The sequence below is a fragment of the Camelus bactrianus genome, chromosome 4, assembly GCF_048773025.1.
Source record: "Camelus bactrianus isolate YW-2024 breed Bactrian camel chromosome 4, ASM4877302v1, whole genome shotgun sequence".
Taxonomy (NCBI): domain Eukaryota; kingdom Metazoa; phylum Chordata; class Mammalia; order Artiodactyla; family Camelidae; genus Camelus; species Camelus bactrianus.
This window is the reverse complement of record NC_133542.1, coordinates 63,756,446-63,782,564: the sequence shown is the minus strand read 5'-3', so window position 1 is coordinate 63,782,564 and position 26,119 is coordinate 63,756,446.

The window sequence follows — 26,119 nt, the reverse complement described above, 5'->3', positions numbered from 1 at the left end:
CTATGGCGGGAGGGTAATAGCTCAGTGGTAGAGCACATGCTTATGAACATGTACGAGGTCCTGGGTTCAATCCCCGGTACCTCCATTAAAAAACAAACAAACAAAAAACTCTATAACACACCACGTCAGCTACGATGTACTCCAATTAAAAAATTAAGATACAAGAGTCTCAAAGTAGTGTTATGAAAGCCCCAAATTGCATAGTTTGTGGTTGATATGGTAAAGCAACAAAGACTTTGGTTTGACGCCCGGATGCCAGTACTCTATCCTCTACACCATTTGTGCAAAGTTGGAAACATGGATATCATTGTCACCACAGAATTGGGCCTCAGAATTTCTTTCATCAAATTTTTTTCCACTTCCATTACTCAGAAAGCTCAAGAGGTCTCTTGTTGTTGTTGTTGTTATGGAATAGGACACAATTCATCTTTGTATGTCGGCAATGCTTCCATTTTCTCGAAGTAAGAGGTGCCATGTATTTAAGAATGCAAGATAAAATAAAATTAAGATGGATCTTTTAAGATAAGTGAAGACCTCTTAAACACTTAGAATCAGGTCTGAGAACCACAGTTCTAATGTTCTAATATCCACTGTATTGTTTAGGTTATTCAGAAGCAAAGATATTCGAAAATACAGAGTTTTAAATAAGTTCTCATCTCAGAGGTCAACAGATTGGCACTGCCTTGGCATCCTTCCAATTCTCAAGTTTCCAAAAGTTGTGGTAGTCATTGCCATGGTCCCATGCTAGACACATGGGGCAGTGCAAGTCTTCACCTATACAATGTAGAATCCCACATCATAAAGGTGTTTTGATAATCAACAGAATAACATTGGTCAAATGCATTTTTTTGGTGCTTGACACATAGTGGGTTCTTGATAAAGCTTATTTCTTAGTCTCAGTGTTTTTATTTGTTGTATTAATGGTGGTGGTGGTCGTCCCTTCCTCTTCTTTCTTCTTCTTTTTATTCTTTATTTATTTTTATACTTTCACTTCTTAAAACCCAACTAGATAATATACTTTTCTGGTTAAGGATTGTAGCATCAAAGAGAGAGTGAGCTATTCAAGAAACCCTTAGTCAACTTTTAACCAGGTTTCCCAGCAATAATTCCCACCCTGCCCCTACTTCATAATAGGCACTACCCAAAATGTTTAGAACTTTAGTAATTTTAATACCCAAGTGGTTAAATTCTGTCACTTTTACTAGAATTATTCTTATAGTCGTTCTTCAGTACATGTTTAGGGAAAAAAACACATTCAAAGTCAGCAAGCTTCAAGGTACAGGAGACAGTTATGAATTCTTTTTTTTTTTTTTAATTATTTTTTTCTTTTTTTTGGCTGGGGGAGGTAATTAGGTTTATTTATTTTTAATGGTGGTGTCGGGGATTGAACCCAGGACCTTGTGCATGGTAATCATGCATTCTACTGCTTGAGCTATATCCTCTCCCTGTTTTAATTCTTATTTATTTAAATGTAGTTACTTTACAGTGTTAGTTGCAAGTGTACAGTGAAGTGATTCAGTTATACACATAAATGCATATATATTTATATTTTTAAGGTTCTTTTCCATTACAGCTCATTGCAAGAAGTTAGATATAGTTCCCTGTGCTCTACAGTAGGTCCTTGTTGTTTATCTATCTTATATATAGTAATATAGTTACCCATTATTTGATTATATGCTGCTCATAACTCCAATGTATAATCATGCTGGGTTCTTCTTCCTTCCCTATATAAACTTATCATACAAAAAAGATTTTTTTAAAGTTCTTAAATTAACTTAGTATCTCTTGTGTAGTTTTATCTATTTTTCCTAAGAATGCAAATTCTGACCTGGGTCCATACCATTTTCTCTGGACTTATCCTTTATCCCCTTCTACTTAAGACTAATGACAGGCTTTCTTAAAATGAGTCACTTCTTGCTTTTTATTTTTTTCTTCATAAGAGCTGTCAACTTTATACAGTAACTCCAGTGTCATGGAACCCTGAGCAAAGTTTAAATTAAGAGAAAGAGGACTGGAAGATTACCCTACTACTTGGAGTTTGGGACCCATGAATTTCCAGGGACTGTAAGATAGTTTTGTTCCATGGACCCCATATGCCAAATGAGGACGTATTCCTGATTAATTTTTCTCTCTAATAATCTATAGCCAACAATTGATAAATAGTAGGCATCTAATAAAAGTCTCATAATGATAAATATATATATATATATATATAAATTACAGACAGGAAATTCAATAAGCTGTAGACAACCATGGTTCTCTAGCAGTGGTGTGGGTAATTCCATGATTTATGATCTCCCATGAGGAAGTGTTAAAGTTAATATTACAGAACCATTTCAAAAAAAAACCCCATACAATCCCATTATGTCTGTCATTCTCAAATTACAGTACACAAATCATTGGTGGGCTACAGAAGTACTTTTGGTGGATTGTGAATATAAAATCATTTTCATTCAGTACTTCAAGGTGAAGGATAAATCACTTCATATTCTTCCAGGTTGACTTAAGAATTATCTTCTAAGAAGTGCAATGATGGTCACCAATATTTTATCTTAGTAAATTAAAAATTAGTACCCAGCTAAAATTTACTGAGGACTCTATTGCTTTATAAAGACATCTGGTGTCATGGGACCCCTGGCAATGCTGAAAATCTCCCATGCACATGTGCACATCTCTAGAGTTAGTCTCCAGAGTTTTGGAAAGAGGTACCATTGTGTCACCGGCATTACCTTAAACCAGCTGTGGTTTTCAATTGCTGCTATGTTTACCATTAAACTTGGGACATTGTGAGTTTGGCCAAATAACGGTAAAAGCAGCTTACTGTGAGTTTTTATTTAGCTATCTTTATGAAGTGCAGTGGCACCCATTTATACCACCGCATTTCTAGTCACACATTAGTTGTGGTTTGAAGGAGATCATCCATTTACCTCTTGGAAGATTTGGTTTCTAATCATCTTCCCTTTCCCACTCCTCACTCCTTGATCCCCTGCCTGTTCTCCACGCAAGTGACCTTCCAGTTAATTCCTGCCTAGAGGTAGTTTTTCTAAGAAAAGGGAAAAAGGGGTTTGGTCAAACATAAATATAGACATAATGAAGCGAGATACTTTCTCCCTCTTTAGACATTCTTCTTTCTCGAAGCAGCCACATTGTTTCTTGTTGTTTGTTTACCACTTAGAATAGTGCTCAGAGCATCACAGATGCTCAAAAAAATTTTATTAAATAAATTAATAAATACAGAGTTGTAAAAAGATACATGGGTACATATTTGAATATATATATTTCAATCTGTATATCATTAACTACTTTTCACACTAAAAATTCTTCTAATCCTTACAACAATCTTATGTCGTTAGCAAGGCACTAATGCTATGATGGCGTACATTCACAGATATACAAGTTGAGAGCTGAAAATAATTCCCCGAGGTTAAGAATCTATTTAGTGACAGAACTGAGACTTAACCTCAGATTTTCCTAGTCTTCTTTTGGTGGCTTTTTTCACTCTTCTTCCCACCTCTCAGATTTAGGGATTCTAAGTGGAACCCAGGATGGCTTCCTGGATTCCCCTGGCCCTACTTCCCTCTCTCTGATCCCCTCCAGAGACATCCTGGGCCATGCTGAGCTTCCTCCAAGCAGCGAATCCTTAAGTGCTGAAACGCTACTCAGCAGCCAGTTGGCACTTTTTCAAATGAGCCACTGAATGGCAAATGCACAGATAACACTGGGATAAAATGAGCTCCTCTTACTGATTTTTCCAAACCAATATGGCACGGGTGCTCCCTCTTCATGCCATCTCCTCCCTCTGCCTGGAGGCATTCTCTGCCCGTCCATCATTTTAATTAGACATTACACCTGGCACAAATGCTGAGTTGATTAACCTTAAAGGAGCTGAATAGGTTCTCTGATCGTTAACACAGGGCCCCTGACATATTATAACTCATGTTAACATGTGCTGTTGCACAAACTCACAGCTTCTTCAGCCCACTTTCCAAAGCCTCCATGCGGGGTAGCAGCATCTACAGAGAGCTCTTCATGAAGCGTGCTCCCATAATAACACCATGAAAAGCAAGATTTAAAAGATGGATTGGTGTGGACTCTGCAGATACCACTCCTTAATGTTTATATAAATGTACCTTCTGTGTCAAGGGGGTTTCTAAGGGATGGCCCTTTGCGTTGGAGTGTTGTAAAGGAGGAAATACTGCTTTTGGAGATGGAAAACATGGGGTTTCTTCCTGTGCTGACTCTGATCTTTGAGTCATTCCTTAATTTCTTTGGATCTCAAACTCCTTACATGAAAAATGGAGATTGCAAGGAATATGAGGGTGTCCTTATGTTGTCTGTAGCTGGGGCCATAAGCATGCCTCTTCCCTAGGGTGGGGGCCCCAAAGATAGGGCATAGAGACAATAGCAAATCCTCATGCTTTAATCCTGGTTAAGTAGTTGCTGCCTGAAGTAATGTATTCTTTGCTGGTGAGGTGGTCAGTATGCCAGAAATATATAAGGCAGCCCTCTTTCTTTATCTTCTCCCAGATAAACTACATAAATCAACTCTTATAGGTCCCTTCCCATGGGTCCTGACTTAACACTTCCACCTCTACAGAGCTAAAACTTCTCCCTAGTAGAAGCCACACCTGGACCTAATCTCCTGTGATAACAGGATGGAGAGACAGAAAAATTAGCCCATGGGGAGGAAGAAGGAAAGTTTTTAAGATCCTTCCCGTCTCTCACCAAAGCTCATTCCTTTTAAGAGTAAGAAAAGATCCATTTTTCCATGACGGGTCCGGGATTCAAGTCACAGATCCACCCCTCTGGTTTGCTCTGAGGGTCAAAATAATAGGTAAATTAGATCGTGAGCTTCAATGATAACAGGCACTGGATTTAACCAATTGATTTGGTGTCTCTAAAGCTAAAAACAACGCCACATACACAATAGACACAAAGCATGTGTTGAATGAATGGCTTAAAATAGTTGGAACTTCAAGCACAAGCAAAGACTGATGGAAAACATATTAGTGTCTCAATATTTTTATTCCTCAAATAACACTATTTTGGTGGCAAACTATTCACTTATACTTATTTTGGTGTAGGAGAAGGAATTCATTTCTGTGATAGGCTGTCTATCCAACCAGTTAGGGCTGAGCACTATTATTAGATCTGGGTTTTCTTAGCTGAGTGACTTTGGTCAAGGGACTTGTCTTCTCTGAGCCTTATTTTCTTCCTTATTGCTTTTTGACAATTAAGTGAGCTAATATGTATAAAGTTCTTGGCACAGAGTCTTATATGGTCAGTACTAAGCAAATAGCACTTCATTTTAATACACCCAAGTGAAAAGAGGAAAAAAAAAGGTAGAGAGACAGTTCTTTGAGTTGCTGTCAATCAATGCTATAAACAAGCAGAGGAGAGGAGAAGGTTAAGTTCCCTTGCTTTGCCTTAAAATGTAGGGAGAGATCAGTCTCTTTGGCAGTTCCAGGAAATAAGAATTTGTGTTTTGACACAATGATCTTATTTCTTATATTCTTGTCTGGGAATCAAAGGCAAGGGCCGGAAGATAGCCCTCTGCGCACCTCTTTTCATCTGTTGGAACTTAGGGACTTCAAAGGTGTCCCACTTAAACAAAATCCCTGACCTCTAATCCTTGTCCATTTCTGTAGAAAGGTCAACCTCTCTCAGGCTGGTGGCAAATGAAGCAACGTCCAGACTTGCAAGGAAGCCTCATAGACTGGCGCCTGCACTGTGCTGCGTTAATCGGCTTCATCTGTGAAGAGCACAGGACCTGGGATTTCTTAAAGAGCTGTCCTCATGCTGCCACCCTTGCTAGAGAAATCCCGCGGTACACAGTGTCACCCCCTCAGGAGGCTCTTCTTGGCGTCCACCCTGACCCTCCTGGGCAGCGTGCTCTGATGTCCGCCGTAGCATACTGTATACCTCTGTTTCATGCTCGCCACGTGGCTGGGACCATCCGGCTACCATCTGTATCCCTCATTTGACTGTAAGCTGGGACCCTTTCCTATTTTATTAGTCTTTGCCTCACCGGCACCAAGCACAGTTCTTGACACTGGGGAGACTTTCAAGAATAGGATTTTGTTTTTAATGACTAAAGAAATGAACAAATTAACCAATAAAACAAGATGGTGCATTAGGGAAGATGTACCTTCCACTGAAGAAGCACTGGGTTTACACACAGGTTCTTCTGCCAACTGACCGAGTGACCTATGCAATCTATCCAGTCTTTCCAGATCGTATTTTTATCACTTGTAAAATAAGGATAAATACACAAACTGTACTAGTTACTAAGCTATTTGTCTCTCAGCTTCAAATCTACCATTCTATACTGTGCGAAACATTTGTTTTCTTTGCCATCTGGGGGTGAGGTTGCTGGTGGGAGCTCGAGGGAGGCACCATGACAAACCATGACATGGCATGATTTTTCATATTAAATTCTCTCTGTTTAGGTAACTGGTGAAGTCTCTGTCTCCTGACTGGACCATGGCTGACACACCTACCTTGTACGATATATGAGATATCATATCATAAGGCATTGAATGCAATGCTCATCTTTTATGAGTAACTTACTAAACAAGTTTATTACTGTTATTATTATTTAGTATGTTGGCTTGCTTTTTATCATGGTAACACATACATAACATAACATTCGCCATTTTAACCACTCTTGAGTATACAATTAAGTGGCAGTAATACATTGATGTTGTTGTATAGCCATCATCATTATCCATCTCAAGAACTTTTCATTTTCCCAAATGGAAACTCTGTACCCACTCAACAATAACTCTTCATCCCCTGCTTCCCTCAGCCCCGGGTAACTACTACTCTATATTTTTTATCCATGAATTTGACTATTCTAGGTACCTCATCCAAATGGAATTATGTATTATTTGACCTTTTGTGTCTGGCTTACTCCAATTAGCACAATGTTTTCAGAGTCTCTCCATGTTGTAGAATGTATTAGAACTTTTAAAAAGTTTAAGGCCAAATAGTATTCCACTGTGTGTATATGACACATTTTTGTCCATTCATTCATATATCAAAGGACATTTGAGTTGTTTCTACCTTTTGGCTGTTGTGAATAATGCTTCTGTGAATGTAGGTGTACAAATATCTGTTCATAACCACGTTTCCATTTCATGCCTAGCAATGGAGTTGCTGGATCACAAGGTAATTCTACGTTTAACTCTTTGAGAACCCACCATGCTTTCTTCCACGGCGGCTACATGTTTTTTCATTCTTGCCAGCAGTGCACACGGCTTTCGGTTTCTTCACATCCTGTTACTCACACTAGCTATTTTCTGTGTTTCTGGATAACAGCCACTCTAACACATGATACGGGACATCTGACTGTGGTTACTAATATTGTTGTTGTTTCTAATTCACAAACACCTTGAAAAGAACATTCTCCCATATTAAAACTACGTACAGATGCCGTATTTCAGCCCTGGGAAGACCAGATGAAGAGGAGTGTCTTAAACGATGGTGTTATTGCTCTGATTCTAACACAGCCATAACTACCATGTTTCCTAGGAAGGCATAAACCTTTTCCTTTGGTTCCCTTTACACAGCATAGACGACTTAGAATACAAACTTCTCTGGTAAGATCAAGATGATAAAGTAGGAGGACTCTGGGCTCATTTCCTCTCACAGATGCATCAAAACTAGAACTACATCTAGAGTGACGCTCGCTGAAATCGACCTGGGGAAAGCAGGACACATCGTCTACCACAAAGGCCGTAAGGTAAGATCCACATGGAGTCTGGCAGGACGGGAGGCGAGGCGATCCGGATGGGAGCTGCCCCCTAACAGGGGAGGCAATGGAGGAGGGGGCATCACAGGTTCAGAGGTGCTGCCTGGGTAGCGAGTGGTTTGAGCCACATGTTAGGCACATCAGCCCTGGGGTCCAACAACAGAAGATGCATCCCCTCAGCTGGTATGGAAACCAGTGGGGCTTACCAGACGGCTCTAAGAAACCAAGACTCTGCTCTTGAAGAGCCCACACAGGCTTGCTGGCTCTCAATCACAGAGTCGAGGCGGCGGATTGAAAACTGCCTAGGGCTCTGACCAGCTTGCCAGGACCACTGCAGCATTCCCCTCAGCCTTCACTGGAGTCCTGCTCCAGCCCCGCCTGCTCTGGCACTGCTCCCTACTAAGGTGGGGGTTATCCTTGCCAATGAGAGTGCTCACACAGGAGAGAAGGAAGCCAGCTCAGGCCCCAGCCCTGCCTCTGACCGGGGTGGAGGCAGCCATTGCCAGCTTACGTTTGTCTGCACACACCCCAGAGGGAATGACACTAGCTCCAGGGCAGATAAGGCCATGGCAGTGCACACTTGGGAGTGAGCAGGGCCCACTCAGCGGTGTGGCACCAACTTCTCTGGCCCCAGCCCATTCTGTAACCAAGGCACACACAGCAGGGAAAAAGTGGAACCAGTACAGAAGTTCAGGCCCAAGCCCTCAGGGCCCATCCACACTCCAAACCAAGGGAGAGTCTATCACCACATTAAGAAAAAACCCAACTCCCTCAGGGCTCCTGCTGCAGCCCTTTGGGCCCCGACTCAACCCCAAGAGGGCAGTGAAAGTCATGGGGCACAGGAGAGGGCCAGATTTAACCTGACTCTGGCTCTAGCCCCTCCACCTCACATCCCACTTCCCACTGAGGCTGTGGCTACCAGCACAACCCAGAGGAACAAGCAGCCCATGCTCACTTCAGACCCAGCTCCCCCAGCAAAGCCACATGCAGACTGCACAGGGACACTCCCACATGAGGATGCTCCCTCAAGACTGTTCTAGGTAACAGTTTCATCTAATTTAACAGAGACAGCAAGTTAAATAAAATGAGAAGACAGAGGAATGTTTCAAAAGGATGAACAAGGGAAGAAAATACTGGAAAAAAAAAACCTCTCTAATAAAACAGAGATAAATAATTTAACTTATAAAGAATTCAAATCAATAGTAATAAGTTGCTAACTGAATTTGGGGAAAGAATATATGAACACAGTAAGACTTTTAGCAAATAACGAGAAAAAAAGAAACTAGTCAGGGCTGAGGAATACAATAATACAGTAAATGAAAAACAATGCTAAGGGGAATTAACAGAAGATTATGTGACACAGGAGAACACGTAAGTATCCGGAAGATGGAATAGTGGAAATCACCCAATCAGAACAGTGAAAGGAAAAACAAACTTTAAAAAATGAGGGAAGTTTCAGGGGCCTCTCAGGCAACATCAAGCATACTAACATTCGCATTATAGGGGTCCCAGAAAGAGAAGAGAGAAAGGGGTAAAAAATGGATCTGATGAAACTATGGCCGAAAACTTCCTGAAACCTGAAGAAGGGAACAGATGTCCAGGTACAGGAAACACAGAGAATTGCAAACAGGATGAACCCAGAGAGACCCACACCAAGGCATATCATAATTAAAACAGCAAAATCAAAGATGAAGATAATTCTAAGGGAAGCAAGAGAAAAACGAAGGAGTTGCATGCAAGGGGACTCCTCCATCAGCTGATTTTCCAGCGTAAACTCTGCAGGCCGAGAAGGAGCGGCACGATCTACTCAAAGCAGCGAAAACGAAATTTAACAAGAAACCCTGCAACCTAGGCTGCTCCATCCAGCAAGATCATCATTCACAACTGAGGGCGAGATACACAGCTTCTCAGATAAGCAAAAACTAAGAACTCATCAGTACTAAGCCAACCTTACAAAAAGTGTTAAAGAGATTTATTCAGTGAAAAAGAAAGGCTACAACAAGAAATAATAAGCTATAGGAAGGGAAAAATCTAACTGGAAAAGTCAGAGAAAGAGAAATACTGTGTATCTTCACTTACATGTGGAATGCAAAAAATGAGACACAGAAGTCAATATAACAAAACATTAACAGACTCACAGATACACAGAACGAAGTGGTGACCAGTGGGGAGAGAGCTGGGGGGCATGGGCAAGACAGGGGATGTGCAATAAGATGTAAAAATTACTAGGTATAAAATTACAATACAACAATGTAATGTGCAACATAGGGAATATAACTGTTATTTTATAATAACTTTAGCGCATGATGCATAAAAATACCAAGTCACTATCTTGTACACCTGAAACGAATACAACATTATAAATCAACTATACTTCAATAAAATGACTATTTAAATAATGTAAAAATTAAAAATAGAGTGTTACAAATCATTAAAAAGGATAGACAATGTTCTAGCTCAAAAAACAAATCAAAAATTCCCTGATAAATTTGGAGGAAGAGAGTAAGAAATTTAACCAAAAATGTAAGAAGCAAAAAAATTTATATTTAACTCTCATTTAGTTTTATAGTTTTATCTTGCTTGGTTAAATTAAGTTGGATCTGATAAAAGTCACTGGATTCTGTGTTCTGTGTTAGGGGTACAGGTTAAAACAGAGACTTGTCCCCACCTCCTGCAGCCATCTCCTGCAGGAGAGCACCACCAGATAATATCAGAAAGATAATTTTGATCTGTTGAAGTATGCATAGATAAGTTTAATCACTACAAGGCTCACAGAAAATGCCTGACTCCACTGACTTTATGGATTCCAGCCTTAGACCTATCTCAGTATTCCAGGGTACCACTTCCCATCTTGTCTCCATATGCCAGGTGCTAGATTACTTAATCTGGGCCTTGGGGAGATGCAAAGCGGGGTAAAACAATAATTTTAAAAATAGCATCAGATATCCTTTTAGAGAGAAGATTGTCTTTGTTTAGAAAAATACCTCAAAAAACTTCCTGGAGTGGTTGATGTCATTTTGAAGATACAGGTTTATAGGGCCTTAGGAAACAAAGAAATAGCTGAACTCATTTGGACAGAAACTATGGGATGAAAGTAAAAATGGAAAATAAAGAAGATAGGAGGATAGAGAGGAAATGGGACAAAGGGAGACCAAAAACCATGCGAGGTGGATGAACAATGACAAGCAGAAATAACTAGAGGACTTTCAGAAATAGAAGAATTTAATTTTGAGTGTGTGTGTGTGTGTGTGTGTGCATTGCAATAAAAATCCCTTTTATCACTTGATTCTTCAATAAAGTCATCTACATATACAAGGCTGTCTTGAGAATTTTTTTTGTTTCACTATTCTTTTTAGAAATCCAGAAGGGAAAAAAAAATTAGCTTCCACATCAAAGTTGATCTACTGCAGAACAGTGGAGTATCACAGCGCAGGGTGAGAAAATATTCCCTGAACCGTTCGAGTAGAAGCAGAAATTTACAGCCAAAGACGGTCATGAGAAAGGAAGACCCAGGAACTTCACACGCATACCCACGCGTGTGCACGCGCACACGCACACGCACACACGCACACACCCAACAGGGAAACCATTAGAAAAGCTACAATTGATGGCGTGGATGTTTGAAGTATTTTTACCTTGATTTTAAGGCCAAGTGACTGTGTAACTGGGATACCTGCAAACATCTGAGATCTCAATATAATGCAGTGTCTAAGGTATAACTGGAATCGCACGCTTTAGATTTAGTCAGAATCAAGTTAATTTCTTATTTTTGCCTCACTGTTTTGGGATATGTTGCTTCACTTCTCTGAGCTTCAGTTTCCTCACCAGTTACACTGATAAAAATGTCAACCTCATGAGGTGTTTGCAAATTCAATAAAATGATGTGAATCAAGCCAAGAGGTGAATCTTGACCTCACCAATCAATCATAGATGTCGTCTCTGACTCTTTTTGGCATATTCACCATAGAATTTATGTTACAGTCCTGTTGACTCTCATCCTTCCCGGAATATAAACACTTAGTGAAAAAAAGTACTACCAGCACACTTTTGATAATTTTTGGAAACACTTTCTTAAGTACTCATTTCCCTACCAGACTGTGAGCTCCTGGGGGGCAGCAGTACCTCATGCATCTGTGTACCATCAGTACATCAGAGCTATTGGCTGATAACAGATGCCCACAACAGATATGCTACCTGGACAGATGGATGGATGAAGAAATGAATGAAGGCTCTGCCAGAGGATGAAGTATAATCTATGTTCCCCTGGCATTGGCATTTCAGAGGAATTCTGGGAAGGTATAGACTGACTCAGAGAATTCTAAGCCTGGACTTCAAAGTCCTTCAGGCTCTGACTCTGCTTTTCCAGAGCTTCATCTTCCATCATCTTTTCCCCAGGTTTTATTCCCCATCAATTCTGACTATAGTGGAAGTAATAAGCAGGTTTACCTGCCTCATCAGCTTCCATTTCTCCACTCCCCATTAGTCCCAGTTTCCATTTGTGGTTCTGGGTCACAGTAATTGTTTTATAATTGGGTATATGACTTAGATCTGTCATTAAAGAGTGAATCTTATGACTTTTGCTTGCAAAGCTAGAAGACAAAACTGATTCTCTGTCCCTTGACTCTGTCATTTTCAGATGTGAGGCTCAGTGGTGCTATGGTCAGTCTTGCTATCATGAGGAATGTCATGTTGAAGACAAGAGAGGAGGGAAAACTCCAGCTTCATGTGAAGAAATGGTACCAAATCCCAGATGGCGTCATGAAACAGATTCAAACTCTTTTGAAGTCAACATGGCATCTCATTTACAAGCAAACAGCCCTGAAACATTTTGGGTTTGGCTCCAGACCACTGCAACAGAGTGAATATTGCAATATTGCAAAAGTTACACAAACTTTTTAGTTTCCCAGTACACAGAAAAGTTATGTTTACATTATACTGTAGTCTATTAAGTGTAATAGCATCATATCAAAAAAAATGTACATATCAAAAAGTACTTTATTGCTAAAAAATGATAACCATCATTTGAGCCTTCAGAGTTGTTGTAGTAACATTAAAAATCACTGATCACAGGTTACCTAACAAGTAAAATAATGATGAAAAATTTGAAATATTGTGAGAATCACCAAAATATGACACGGAGACAGGAAGAGGAAAAATGCTGTTAGAAAAATGATGCTGATAGACTTGCTAAAAACAGGATTGCCACAAACTTTTCATTTGTAAAAATAAAAATCTGTGAAACACAATAAAGCTAAACACAGTAAAACTACATATGCCTGTATTAAGCTACCAGATTAAAAAAACTTTCCTTATAGTTTATCATCTAAATCAGCTGGAGATGGACAGTCTATTGCTTGACATTGAAAAATAATTAACTAATGGAGGAAGGTTGTTGTTTTTAACTCCTTTGTCTTTCTTCAAAACTTTTTTTTTTACTGATGATAGACTACTTCTTTTTATTTTGGAAATTATTCCTCCTCCCTACGGTATTGTGAAGTCTGCTCCATGTCCTTCACAACCAGAGCAAGTCAGAGCCCTCATGTACGTCTAATACACACAGAGAGTGAGAGGCTGATCCTGGAACAACTAACCAACAGGGGAGATAATGGAAGCCTGAAGCTTCCCTAGGGTCCTCTTCATTCTATAAAAAGAGAATCTAGTAATAATTAAGTTGACAAGAGGAAAAAGCATTGAATGTAGAATAGGGTCTTGGAAACCTAGATCCAATTATTTCTGAATCTGGATCCACTTCTTGCAATTCCCAGCTATAAGACTCAATAAATTCCTTTATTGGCTCAATCTATCTTGGGTTGGAGTTCCACCATTTGTAGCTGGAATGGTGCTAATGAGGATGTTGAACCTTTCACAGATCCTTGAAGTTCTTTTAATGATGCCTGCCTCAGCGCTCTTGCATATGCTGTTTCTGCCCTGTGGAAAGTGGTGTTGAAATATTAAGTTTTTGTGGCATAACAACCTCCTCCAAAATGTGTCCTGAGACACTCATTTATTTGCCTCATGATTCCACGTGTTAGAGACTTGGGATGAGCTAACCTGGATGGCTCTTCCTCCCTTGACTGGGGTCTCTGATGCAGTTCTGCAGCTAAGCTCTCTGCCTCTGGAGTGGGGTGGCTGTTATCTGGAGTGGCCGAGCCACACAGCTTTCACCGTCCAGCAGACTAGCCTACACTTGTTTGTATGGTTATCTCAGGATTCCAAAGGCAGAATGGAAGCATGCAGTTCCTGTGGAGTTTGAAACTTAGGGCTGATTCCTTCTTCTGTAGTCACTTAGACAAAGCAAAGTTGGTGGCCATCCCAGATCCATGGATGATGTAGAGGGGAAGAAAACAGACTTTACTCCTTCATGACAAGAGATACAGAATCTAATTTCAAAGAGGCTCAGATACAGAGACAGGAATAATCACAACCATCTTTGCCAATTATCCACCCCAGGGTCCAACTGATAAAGTTCTCCTCACCATTTTAAAACATTGTTCACTTGTGCTTCTGTCTTCAAAATCTTCCCTCATCCCACATCTGGGAAAAACAGAATTTTTTTGACATACAGTTAGTCCCCATGAAATACGTGGTGAATGAACAGACAAATGAATGAATGGATTTCTTCTCTGTGAATCCATCTTCAGACTATTATTGTCCATATTGTGTTCCACTGCAGTCATCCGCCCTCCCCTTGGAATGGAGAGCTCTTTAGTGAAAGAGGCCATAACTTTCTCATCTTTCTCTCCCCAGTGCCTGATACTGCTGTCTGCAGGGTAGGCATGTAAGTGTGTCAATGAACCCATCTCTGCCCACAGTGAACTTTAGTTTACCTTCTTCCATACCCAAAATGACCTGCCGATGTGGCCAGAGACTCTGTTCTCTGACAAACTGGATTAGAGCGGTTCAGAACCACAAAAAGGACAAAACTCAGAATAGATAGTTAATCATAACGAAATTAGCTCAGTGAGCCTCCATCTAATCAAATCAAATATCCGTTTCATAGGCTTACGGACACAATCATTCTTGCAACCGAGAGAGAGCTAGGGAGAAAGCACGTGCCGGCGACGACGTGAAAGGGCTGACGTATCTTTATGTGCCACTAGGGACTGAGAGGCAAAAAATAAATAAAGGGCCACATAAATTAATTGCAGTGGTTTGGTATAACCTAATCAATTTGTGACTGGGTGGATGATGGAATTCAGTAGGCTGTGCCAGACAGTGGAGAGAAATAAATAAATTCTTTCATTTCAGATGAAGAAATTATCAGAGATATATGAAATCTGACGAGAGACTCAGCCAACATTTGTAGCAATGAATTTTCTGTTAGCTTATTCTTTGTCATATATCTCTGTGTATATATGCATACACACATGATTTTAAAATACATGTATTTAACTGCTTTTTAATTAGACCCTTATTTTGGCATTTATCCAACAGGAAAAGGATGCGTAAAAGAGTTCCTGCATTTTTGTTAACGTGTGTGGGAAAAGGGCATGGCGGGCAGAAACTGGGAGTGGGGCAACGAGGAGGGAGGTCATAAGATTGAGGAATTCTTGGACAAGAAGACAGAGATGATTTCTTATATCAACGACCTCAGTAAAGAGAATTTATTTAGCATTCACTATATGCTGCACACTGTTTGGCCTCGAGAATAACAAATCTTAACTCTTTTATTTCAGACTTGAATATTATAACCTCTATTTTGTGGCAGACTGCCAACAGAGAAATCTGGGGTAACTGTGCTGATGTTAGCTGTTCCCCAAATTTTATCACACTGGCATTTGTACTAATTATGGTAATCATAATGACGATAACTAGAACCATCACTCTATAGCTTATCAAATATTTTCATAAATGTTGTGCTTTGATGCTCACTACTGTGCTATGTTGAGATCAATATACCCATTTTATAGATCTGAAAAAAAAGTGAGGCTAATTGACATAGCCAAGATCACAGAGCTACATTGGTGGAAATACCTGATCCATACCACAAGCTGCTGTAATTACTCTAGGTGGCCCATGTTAAATGTACTAAGTATTAGAAAAAAGAGTTTATCAGGATGTTAGACCATATGTCTACAAAATGGTGTTTTTCTACAGTTTGTTTCTTATCAGTTCAATTCAATGAAAAGCAATTTTACTAACATTTTATCAACAGAGACTGACTTACTTGCTATCACCTCTTTACCTTCCCTTCCATTCATTCTCTATTGTCATAGTGATCTTCAAAAAATGCATTATCTGATCACTTATCTTTACTGGTTAAAAATATTCAGTTGCTGCCAATTAACTTCCTAGAATTTAACAGTTCAATTTTCCTAGCAGGGCATTTAGAGCTCTTAATTATTTCTTTTTTTCTAAAGGAATCCTGCTGTTTCTCAATTCCTTGACTCTACAAGCTTCCTCTCTCTCTTGTCCACAGGGTAAATGTCTAAGCTTCCTTCTGGTTTCCACTTGAAAATTATAGACATGCACTCATCCAGTCACACGTCCATTCCCTCATTTATCCTTTCATTCATTAGGCTACCGTTCATTGAATGCCAACTATGTACCAGGAACCAACGTACACAGGGCACAGGCACCAGGGATGCAGTGAAAAGTGGAAAAACACAGTCCATGATATTGTAGAATTCCACTCTACAGACATCCTTGGCCCAGTTGGTTTAACCTCTCTGCTCTTCCAACTCCCTCTTTTGAGTACCCTAATCCTAACAATCATCAACATATTTTACCATTCAGCAGAAACTTTGTATAAATACACTTCTCCAACTCTAGACTGTCAGCAATTCAAAAGATAAGGCTGTGTCTGCTTCACCTGTTAAGTATCCTCACTGCCTAGCATTGGACCTTCTGTATATTAGCAGTTATATAAATGTTAACTAAATAAATGGATTGTGAAATTGATTCTACCTTCAGATGTTCAGCTCCTCAAGTGGGCATGATGTGGCTAAAAGCTCAGGATGTCAACGGAGGCACCCTTGGTTCAAACGCTGACTCACCCACGGACTAGCTGTGTAACCTTCACTGTGTTATTGAACCAATGCAAACCTCGGTACTTTTATGGATAAAGCCGGGGGGAAAAGCACCACCTCATAATCATTTTAGGCAGATTAAACAAGCTATTCAATGCGTGATCTTTATCAGCACATCTGACAAGTACATCAAATAAGTGGCACCCAGTATTGCCAGAGACAAAGAACCATTTATGCATTATCACAAGACAGGTTTTAAAACGGTAGTTGCTAAATATCAAGCATGTGGGTGAAAAATCCAGATTTCAGATTTTCACAGAGGCAAGACTTATGTTTTTTTCTCTTCACGTATGTGTTCTGGCTTTGTTTATCTACTGCTTAAGACGGAGAACTCTTAGTGTACGTGGGAGTCCTCCACATAGCCCTCCTCCCGCCCCACCCTCATGTCCATAACCCAGTTTCAAGAGGCCTGTCTGAGATGCCACGAGACTGTCAGTGGAGTGATGGAAGTAGGTCTCATTAGCGGAGCGGTCCAATTATGTCCAACCTTCCCCCACCATAGAAGCAGCCTGTTTCATGGGCTGTAAGAGATGTAAGGGTTTTCAGGATTTCAATGAAGATATTTATGTTCAGGGTCATGGGAAGAGGCTTTAAATGGGGAAACAGCAAAAGAAAGGGGATCTGTGAAAGCTGCTCCTTAGCAGTATCCTTGGGCTTCTGCTAAACGATGACTTTGTATAATTAAAATGAACAAAGTATGTGACAATGTCCCATCTCTGCAATCACAGCATTTTTTCTCTCCCTTTGTTTGACTGCTTTGTTCATCTGAAACTGGTGTTAAAAAAATAACAGAAATAGAAGTTGAACGTATTCCTACAGGGCTGTATTTTTAGGAGATCACCGCTTTGCAGAAGAGGCCCGGAGGTTGCAGAGTCTAATTATGAACTAAGGAAGATGGTGCTGGGAAGAAAAGGGGCACTGGAGTGAGAGTGGAAAGGAAGGGTGTAGGGTAGGCTTCAGTGGGTGGTCTGCTTCGTGCCAAACTCCCACCAGAACTAACCACAAGCTCCCTGGTGAGTGGAGGTTTAATTATCAGGAAACAGGAAGACACTTTGGACTTAAGCATCACCAGCACACGTTTTTGAGGCAGAAATTTTCTAACTGGTTGTACGAAGAAAAGCAACCCCTCCGCTACACCATCCTCAAAGAGATACTCCATAGTAAATGCTTCTGGAATGAGATGAAGCGAAGGAAATCAGACCGTCAGGGAGACAGTGAACAGAATGATGCCTAACGGTGCGGACAACTGGTAAAGGTGCTGAGAGGGTAACCACAGAGACGGTGTTGGGGATGAACTTTTTATATCTTTATCGATGATCACAAAGAATTAAATAGCACTTGAATGTAATTTATTATTAGTATTGATTTATGAGTTAGTATGTATATTTATAGCTCTTTTATATCTGCCAAGTTCTTCCCCATCATCATTTTTCGTGTTTTATGCCTCAAAGACACTACAAGGAAAGTATTCTGGCGGGTGGGGAGAGGTGGATGCCATTCATCATGTTAGAACTTTGTGGGTAAACTGAGGCTTTCAAGTCGTGATAAGACAGGTGGCAGGGAGATTCTGAGTTAAGAACTAGGACAAAATTAAGTAGGTCAAAGGGAAGAGAAGTGAAAAAAAAAAGTCCTCTGTATTGATCTAAGCCTGAGAGGACAGAAATAGGCACTGGGAAACGTGCAAGGGATGCAGCAAAATAAATCAAACTACAGCTGGAGCAAAGATGAAGAAACACAGGAATGGAATTGGTGAGCAGGGTTTTGGGGTCCGAACAGCCAAGACTTGATAAACTCAGCAAGTCTTTTTTAACACCAGATGACAAAGGTGCTTTATGCTAAAGAAAGCACCACTGTGCCCTGCTTTCTCTAGCTGATCCTAAAGTAAACAGATGCTTTATTATAATAGACCACATTTAAAGTCCCAAATTACTACTTCTTTCTTGGCCTATTTCAGATGCAGACTCAGAGTAGGCATTTATCAGATGATAATTGAATGAATGAAGGATGCAAAAATGAAATAGGCAACATGAAGAAAAACTGTGCTTTTCCTATTGCTCTCTTGATGTCTAACTTATCTATGGTTGCACAAAGAGCCATTCTAAGAAAATTGATGGCTGAAAACAGTTAGCGACCATTTAATACTGTTCATGAGGCTGTGTATGAATTGGGTGCTTCTGCTGATCTAGAGAAGCTTGACTGCTCTCAGTTTGGTTTGCTCGCGTCTCTGTGGTCAGCTGGTAGCTTGCGTAGAGAGGCACTGGCCTAAGGCCTCATGCTCATGTTTGATAGCGGCTGACTGCTGGCTTGTGCTACAAGGGTGACTGGGCCACAGGGATATCTTATCCTGCAGACTAGCCCAGGTTGTTCATAGGGCAGAGGCGGAGGACTAAAAGACAGGGGAAGTGTGCAAGGTCGCTTGATACTCAGGCTCAGAACTGGTGCAACATCATTTCTGATCCATTAATCGCCCACGGAAAGTCACAAAGCTAGCTCAAATTCAGGAGAGTGCAAATAGACTCCACTTCTTGATGGAAGATGCTGCAAAATTACCTGGTAAAGGGGTGGGTAGAGAAAAAAAATTACTCTCCTTTTGCAAACAATCTACCTGGACTGAATTTCTTGAGTCTCAAGGAAGTGCTCATAAAGATCATTCTGGCAAAACATTTCTATGTGGCACAAATAGAAAGTTAGGCTGAGCCAAATTATGCATCAACTGAATTATAAAATAACTGAATGCATACCTTCATGTACGCACGCTAATGTGAACTATACAATTAAGTACAATTGAAGCAGAACATGCAAGGTTACACACACAGTAACTGCAGCCTTACAGCTTAAATTGGTTTTCTTATTTTACCACTCAGTAGCTCTTACTTATTTTCTCTAATTCTCAATTTCCTAGTCTAAAAATGGTTATCATACTAGTACTGGTCATATGGGGTTACCATGGAAAATTACATGAGATAATGCCAAATGAATTATGCTTTTAAAGCCCCGTCAATTGGCCAGAATAACTGGCCAATATGTATTTGTTATTATTAGTATCTGCAAGGATCACACTTTAACGAGAATAAAAGAATGATGTTCTTCCTCCCTTTTTTCACTACTGATGGGAATGTAATTTGGTGCAGCCACTAATGGAAACAGTATGGAGATTCCTTAAAAAGCTAAAAATAGAGTTACCATATGATCCTGCAATCCCACTCTTGGGCATATATCCAGGGAAAACTCTCATTTGAAAAGATACCTGCACCCCAATATTCATAGTAGCACTGTGTACAATAGCCAAGCCACGGAAGCAATGTAAATCAACCTAAATGTTCATCCACAGATAATTGGATAAAGAAGTTGTGGTATGTGACTGTGTGTATAAATGTATACATTTACATATACATTTATACACACAGACACATACACACACACACATAATGAGATATTACTCAGCCTTAAAAAAAAAAAAAAGAATAAAATAATGCCATTTGCAGCAACATGGATGGACCCAGAAATTATCATGCTAAGTGAAGTAAGTCAGACACAGAAAGACATATCATATGATATCATTTATATGTGGAATCTAAAATGACACAAATGAACTTATTTACAGAAAAGAAGCAGATACAAGACATAGAAAACAAACTTATGTTGCCAAAGGGGAAAGAAGGGGAGGGATAAATTAGGAGTTTCAAATTTGCTGATACAAACTACTATATATAAAATAGATAAACAACAAGGACCTACTATATAACACAGGGAATTATATTCAATAACTTGTAATAACCTATAATAAAAAAGAAACTGAAAAAATTTTATGTAATATATATATAACTGAATGCTATGCTGTATACCAGAAACTAATGAAACATTATAAATCAACCATATTTCAATTAAAAAAAGAATGATATTCTTACAGACATAAGGTGCATCTTTTCCATTATTGCAAGTTTATTCACCTTAACCATTTACACATCAAGCAAGACAAAAACTTCCCTAGATATGTCAAAGGAAACACCCTCAACATCCATCCCACACTGATAAGGCCTGTGACCTCTGATTATTAATCTAGCCAAACTGACAAGGTCCTGGAACTGGCAAGGTTGTCCTTTGTAAAGAGTGGGATGATGTCTTCCCATGTCATACTGGAGACTGACCTGACATTAGGGAAGAATGAGAATGGGTGGAATCTCACAGACCTTAAACAGCATCCCCTGGTGCTTCTATTTATCTGCTTTATGTGATGTGACTTCCTAGCTCTGCAGTAAGAGCCAGCACACGAAGGAGGCTCAGATCTCATCTGCCCACAAGGCCAGAGACAAGAAGCATAAGGGAAGGAGGAAGCAGAAGGAATCATCAAGGATTTGAACCATAATGAGAGTGGTTGTGTTTTCTAGTTTGTTCCCATGTTATCCATGATTCCAAGATATACAGGCATTATAGAAAAAAAAAACAAATTTTCTGTCTCAATAAGTAGTTATTTAACAAAAATTGAATCTGAGGCTGTGATGTTAAGTAACTTGTCAAAGGAAAATAAACCAAATCTTTGGCAGAATCATGTTACTACAAATCCAGAGTCTCAACTTCAATCAATGTAAACAAACAAAAAAAATATTTTAAAAATCAGTGTTACAGAATTTGTCTTTTTATTTCCTTATCTTCGCAAAGCTTTTATCAATGCTTTGGATGATTGGTTCTCTTACTATATATATGTACCCACACACATGTGTGCGGTGTGTAGTGTGCGTGTGTGTTTGAGAGACAGAGCAAGAGAGAGAGAGACTTGCTAACCACGTAACTATGTAATATAACTGAAAGGACATGACTCGAGGATCTGAGGATCTAGCTCTACAGCTTACAGATTTACCATTTTAGATAATTACCTTGACTGCTCTTATCTTCATATTCCTTTCTGGGTGGAGGTGACAAGGGTAGGTGGATTTAATTTTTTTTAAGTTATATACATTCCATCTTATTACCTTACAAGGTTTCTTTAAAAATGATTAATTCTTAATATTTGGAGAGAAAGTTAGTGTACATGATTATTTTATATAAACCAGAGGCCAATCCAAAGGCAAATGGTGATTCTGGTCTTCACTCTAACAACTCAGAACCTAGCCTGTGTCATCTGGGGTTTGTTAGGGATGCAGATCCTCAGGCCCCACCTCAGGTCTACTGAATCACCGCATGCTCATTTTACTCAGATTCTTGAGTAGTCAGTATGCACAAGAAGGGCGGCACTGGTGTATACCACGTGGATGAGGTTCATGGTACCCTAAATGGACACCTAAAATGCATACAAAGCCCTGTTGGTAAGTGCATGTAGGTGCTCTTCCTGGCTAGAAGGCTATTGCATTCATAAGATCTCAGAGAGGTCTTGGAAGAAGAAAATATCCAAGAACCATTATACCATTGCTTTTTTAATTGAAGTATATTCAGTTTACAATGTTGTGTCAATTTCTGGTGTACAGCCTAATGTTTCAGTCATCCATATAAATACATATATTCCTTTCCATATTCTTTTTCATTGTAGGTTACTACAAGATATTGAATATAGTTCCCTGTGCTATACAGCAGAAACTTATTTATCTATTTTATATATAATAGTATGTGCAATTCTTGAACTCCCAATTTATCCCTTCCCACATCCTTTCCCCCCCTGGTAACCATAAATTTGTTTTCTATGTCTGTGAGTCTGTCCTGTTTTGTAAATAAGTTGATTTGTATCTTTATTTTTTTTAGATTCCACATATGAGTGATATCATATGGTATTTTTCTTTCTCTTTCTGGCTTAATTCACTTAGAATGACGATCTCCAGATCCATTCATGTTGCTGCAAATGCCATTATTTTTTATGGCTGAGTAGTATTCTAATATATATATATATATAAAATCTTCTTTATCCAGTCATCTGTTGATGGATCTATTGCTTTAACTGCACGATGATTTTCTTAGTAATTGAGATATTTTAAATTTGTTCAATAGTTAATGCAGATTATTGTCACATAAAAGCAATAAAAGAAGGAGTAAAAGAAGGAAGGGGGAAGGAGGATGGGGAAGAAGAGAAGAAGTGGAGAAGGAGGAGGAGGAGAAGAAAGTAGGAGAGAAAGGGGCAAGACGAGAAAAAAAGGGGAAAAGGCAAAAGAAGAGGAAGAGCCCAAATAATCCACACTAAGCCCTTGAACAAATGTTGAATGTGATGGTATTTAGTTGAAAGGATACAGCATGGGAAGCTAAAGGCCTGGCTTTGAATCTTGCCTCTAAGCAAAAATCTCTACGTGACCTTGGAAAAAGTCACTTCTCTATCTTGGACCTCAATCTCTGCTTCTGCAAGATAAGGATGCTTAACTATGTTATTTCTAAGATCCCTTTCGCTTTTAAGATTCTGTACATTCTACGCTAAGTTGTCAGCTCAGTCTTCGATCCAGAAGCCAAAGGTTTGTCCCCTCCCCACTGCTAGAATAGAGAGAGAAACATACACTGTTCCCCCAGGATTTGATCATGGAGTTGGACTGACTATATTTTAAATACAGACAGATATCAGAATTTTCTTTGCAGAATAGAAATTAAAACTTGAAGGAGAAATAGTGTAAATATTCTGAATTAAGGGAAAAATGGGGAAAGGTTGTCATTTTACTCATTCAACTGTGGCAGGAGAGGATGATCAGATTTCTCCTTGAGATGTTGTTAGGCTTAGGACAAGGAGACAAAAAAAAAAAAGAAGTTACTAAAGCATATCCCAAAGAACACCAGTTCAGAGAAAATCGATAGGTGTTTGACAGAAATATAGTATGTCTATACTTAACTTTCCAGAGAATGGGGATGAAACCATTTAAGTCGTTTTTCTTTCTCTGCGAGATTGCTATTACACAAACTTTGCTATGCTTGTGTGCAACATCGTTTGTTAAAAGATGTAGAAGACGCACCTCTTGGTAAACTGCTTTCACCATGAGCATCTTTTTCTTTGTGTCAGCGTTGTTGTGCCCAAACAGAACATATTTTAGGAAATGCTATATGAATTTAGGGAAGGCACTTCTCTCTTCATGATTCTTTCATTTTCTCCTTCTGTACAAATGAAGGGGTTGGATTAGATCTCTCTAGTGTTCTTTCTGGGTATAAAATGACAGTTAAATAACACCTAGAAACTATCACTAGTTGAATTTGAGACAATAATGAGCTAGTGCAAGCTACAAAGCAGGATAATAAGTCTGCCAATTTGTGGAGTGAACCGAGTCATCACCAGAATGTTTGCTCTGGTCTCTTTGTGTATCTGCTTTCTGCTTTCTTCTGCAGATCCCCTTCCTCTGCTCAGCTGGAAACACAGCCAGCAGCAGTTTCCAAGCCTCACGTTCCTTCTCTTACTACAAGAAAAGGACTGACTCTCTTCCTTTATTTCCAGGTCAGATTCTCCTAGGGAATACCTCTGCTTGGTCTACTCGGCTCAGGTAGCTGGACTAATTATCTGTGGCCAGAGAAGCAAGGTCACCTAACACAGACCTGACAGCTGATGCCTCTGATTCTCACACATGAGAAATATCACTGTGAGCTGGGAATTGATACCAATGATCTACATTAAAACATGGAAGGGATGGCCAGGATTTTGCCTAAGATATGTCAGGCAACTGGTGTGGACGCAGTAGGACAGAGCAGTTGAGGGCAGATCTTGGGGGGTTTTAATGCTCAGGTAAGGGGATCTTATTTGATCTAATTCTGATGATGATGATGATTATTTTGCCCAGTGGTTTTGAAAGTCAGGCCAGTGTCAGACTGCAGACATAAGAATTACTTGGGGGAAGAGGGTATGGTAACTAAAACACAGAGTCCTGAGCCCATTCCTAGTTCAGTAAATTGGGATGGAACATGGAAATCTGTGCTTATTAAAAATTTCCTATGTGACACTGATGATCAGCCCATTTTAGAAGTCATTTAACCTGGTATAACTTTACAGTGAACTTATTAAGTGTACTAGTTTTTGCTAGTTTCTGAGACACACATTCACAAACATTTATCCTTCCCTAAAGAAATCTGAATATTAAGGAACATACAGCTTACAAGTAAATAGCCATAAAAGATTAAAAAATCACTTGGGAGCTTAGAAGTATGGTTAGAACTAGAGGTGTTGTGGAGTTAGCAAAGATCTGACTGAGGAGGAGATGTTTGAGTCAAGTTCATGATGGATTTACTTAGAATATTCAGAGGAGGAAATTTATTCCAGGTGGATACAAGAACATAAAAACAAAATACCTGAAGGAGGAAAGGGCTTCTTAATCTGACGTCCAAAGGTACCCCAAGGGGTCAGCACACTTGCGTGAAAAGTATTCCTTTATTTTTACTAATATCTAATGGAAATTTACTAAGTCCTTCAATTAGACGACAAACAACACTAGATTTAGTAATAGCTGCAAACATGTCACCATTAGAAATTCAGTGTTTTTATATTTGATTAAGATTTCAGCAGATATTTTGCACTCACTTTTTTGCTCACCACTAATTAAAAATCACAGTAGCTACAGATTTAGTACTAGATCTTGTCATTTAATGAGTTAACGATAAATAATTTTAATGAGTTAAAATCGAATTTTTTATTTTATTTTATTAAAGCATAATGGATTCTAATCAACTAATACAATATTATATTAGTTTCAGGTGTACAGCACAGTGATTTGATGTCCATATATTATGAAATGATCACCATAATAAGTCTGGTTACCATTTGTCACCATGCAAAGATAATAAAATGCTACTGACTTTATTCCCCATGGTCACGTTATATCCCCAAGGCCTACTCGCGTTATAACTGTGAGTTTGTACCTCTTGATCCATCCATCCATTTCCCACCCGGAAACAGCTCTGGAAACTGCCTGTCTGTTATCTGTATCTATGTCAGTTTGGATTTGGGGCTTTTTGTTTGTTTACTGTGTTTTTTAGATTCCACATATGAGTAAGATCATATGATATTTATCTTTCTCTGACTTACTTCACTTAGCATAATACCCTCAAGGTCCATCCATATTGTCGCAAATAGAAAGATTTCATTCTTTTTTGTGGCTAAGTAGTATTCCATTTTGTGTGTAGGGGACTGTGTTTGTATACACATGCACATATACATATACCACATTTTCTTTATGCATTCATCTATCAACGGACACTCTGGCTGCTTCCGTACCTTGGCTATTGTCAATAATGCTGCAGTGAACACAGGGGTGCATATATCTTTTCAAATTAATATTTTCATTGTCTTTAAAATATATCAGAAGTGGAATTGCTGATTGTATGGTAGTTCTCTTCCATTTTTGAGGAATCTTCATACTGTTTTCCACAGTGGCTGCACTAGTTTACAGCCCCC